The sequence below is a fragment of the Apteryx mantelli genome, unplaced genomic scaffold (genome assembly GCF_036417845.1).
Source record: "Apteryx mantelli isolate bAptMan1 unplaced genomic scaffold, bAptMan1.hap1 HAP1_SCAFFOLD_124, whole genome shotgun sequence".
NCBI lineage: Eukaryota > Metazoa > Chordata > Aves > Apterygiformes > Apterygidae > Apteryx > Apteryx mantelli.
This window is the reverse complement of record NW_027118480.1, coordinates 127,501-130,000: the sequence shown is the minus strand read 5'-3', so window position 1 is coordinate 130,000 and position 2,500 is coordinate 127,501. Positions and strand designations below refer to the sequence as shown.

Here is a 2,500-nt window from a genome sequence, read left to right as displayed (position 1 = left end):
GATGGCACCCCGGGTCGGGACGGGTGCCGACGGGTCGCCACCCCTAAGCGGTGGGGGGCGGACCCGCGGCGGGCTGCGGCGGAGCAGCCCGTCTTGCAGAGACGGCGAGGACAGGCGTTCCGGGATGGCGCGCGGGGCGGGCGCCGGGCGGCGGCGGACCCCGAGCGGGGGCCGTCGCGCCAGGCCACGCGAGGCGACGGGTCGTGCCCGAGCGGGCGGCCCAAACCACGGCTCTCCTCCCGGGCGCAGCTGCCGCCGGGCGCCGGGTTACTGAGGGAAACCCCGGGCCCCGGGAGGAGGACGAGGTCGTGGCGGCGGGTGTCGGGCGCACCCCGCGGGCGGACGCTCCGCCGAGGGGCGCCGGAGCCGGCTGGCGGGTGCCGGGTTTCCCCTCCGCGTCCCGTCTCGCTGCTGCCGCCGAGGCTGCCGCCGTCGCCGCGAGGCGGCGGCGGCCCGGCGGCGGGCGGCGGCGGGGGAGGCACCCCCGCGGGGATTTCAGGTCGTTTCCCTCACCCCAGGGCCAGGTACCTAGCGTCCGCGCTCCTCCTGCCCCCCCTCGGTGACCCACCCGTGTGGTCCCGTGTGCCAGCTCGCTCCTCCCGGGCGCCGCGCCGTGAGCGCCGCACCGGCCGTGCCCTCCCGCCCTTTCCGCTTTCCCTTTCTCTCCCCCCCCCCCACCGCTCCAGCCGCCCCGCGCCGTGCCGCGGGGACCGTGCTGCGAGCGGGCCGGGCGGGGGGGGGGGGCGGGGTGGCGGGAGGAGCGGAGGGCCTCCGGCCACCGCGGCCGCCGGTAGCCGCCCCGGGTAGGGATGGCCATGGGCCCCGGGCTCCGGGCCCGAGGGTTCTCGGCGGGAGAGCCGGGCGGGGGTTTAAAGACTCGGGCGGCCCGATGCGACCCGGGGGGCAGCCGGGTGTGCTGCCGGAGGGCCGGGGGGCCGGCGCGCGCGGGCGCCGTGCCCCCCCATGCCAGCCGGCGCGCCCCGCGCTCGCCCTGCGGGCAGCCGGGACGGAGAGGGGTACCCTGCCCCCTCTCTCCGCGGTCTGGTCTCGGCGGAGGGACGCCGCGCGGTCGGCTGGCGCCGGCCTGCCTCGAACGCGTGACCCCGGCGCGAGCGCGTGCTCTCGCCGGGACGGTGAGCCCCCACCCACCGCGGGTGGTGCGGACGCCGCGCCTCGGCGCGATCCGCTCTCCTCCCTGGCCGGGGCTCTCGGTCTGCCGCCGTGGCCGCTGGCGGCGGCGCCCTACCCGCCGGCACTCCGCCATCCGGCGCGCCTGCCTCGCTCTGCCCAACCCGGCTTCGCCGGGCGGCGGGCGGGCGGCAGGCGGGCGGCGGGGGCGGCCCCCCCCGTTCTCCGCGTGGAGACGGGGAGAGCGGGCGCCGTCCCCGTCCGTCCCGCCTTGCCCGCCCGCCCGCCGCCGGGCGTCTGTCCGCGGAAGGGACGGGAGAGCGCGTGGTGTCGTCCGGGAGGCTGTGTGTGCGCGCGCGCGGGCGTGGGCGCCGCCTCGGGGCCACGGCGGAGCCGGAGGCCGGCGAGGCGAGCGAGGAGCTGGGGAGCGCGGGGCCGGTGGGCCGCGGGCGCGCGGGCAGCGGCCGGTGCCGCTGCCGGTGGCGGCCGGGCTCCGACGCTGGGGGTCCGCGGGGAGCCGCCCCCTCCCCCAGCGTCCCCGAGGCAGGCGGCGCGGCCGGCGCGCTGCTCCCCGCCGGGCCGGGCCGAGCCTGGGCGCCTGGGCCGGACTCGAAGCGAGCAAAGGGTTGTCCCAGGTCGGGAGCGAGGGCTCCCCGCCCTTCTCGTTCGGGTTTTCCTTTTCCCTTTTTCCCCCCCCACTCTGTGCTCGTACGGTCAGCGGGGCGAGCCCCTCTCTCTGGCTCTCGGCCGTCCCTCGCTCAGCAGCCGGCGTCGGCGTGAGGAGGGAGGCGGAGCGGAGGGGGGGCCCTCAGGGGCTGCCGAAGGCTGCCCGGTCCCCCCGCGCGCGCGGCGGGGACCGAAACCGAGACAACTCTTAGCGGTGGATCACTCGGCTCGTGCGTCGATGAAGAACGCAGCTAGCTGCGAGAATTAATGTGAATTGCAGGACACATTGATCATCGACACTTCGAACGCACTTGCGGCCCCGGGTTCCTCCCGGGGCTACGCCTGTCTGAGCGTCGCTTGGCGGTCAATCGTCACCCCCGCTGTCGCGTTGGCGCAGCGGTGCCGCCCCTCGGGGGGGGCGCGTGGGGGGGCGGGGGAGGCGCGGCGGCGCCGGCGGCGGCGGTGCGCGGCGGCCTCGGCGGCGGAGAGTCGGCGGCGGAGCCGGGACCCCGGTGCGTGCACCGGCGGCCCCGGTCTTCCTGCCCGCCGGGCTCCGGCGCCGGGCCGCCCGCAGCGGCCGCGGCCGGCGTGCCTTGCCGCGCCTGTGCCCGCCCTCCTCGCCCTCCGAGCGCGGTGGCCACCGCTGCGCGGCGCGCGCCGTGCGGGGTGGCGCGGCTGGGGCGCCTCGCAGGCCCGTGCCCCGGGG

General features: G+C 79.8%; 1 non-coding gene across 1 annotated transcript; it reads left to right on the top strand.

Annotated features, from left to right (window-relative positions):
* The first annotated feature begins 1,997 nt into the window (after positions 1-1,997).
* LOC136995551 (5.8S ribosomal RNA) lies at positions 1,998-2,150 on the top strand. Its single transcript, XR_010887096.1, has one exon. It is a non-coding gene; the product is annotated as a 5.8S ribosomal RNA (ribosomal RNA).
* Positions 2,151-2,500: the final 350 nt, after the last annotated feature.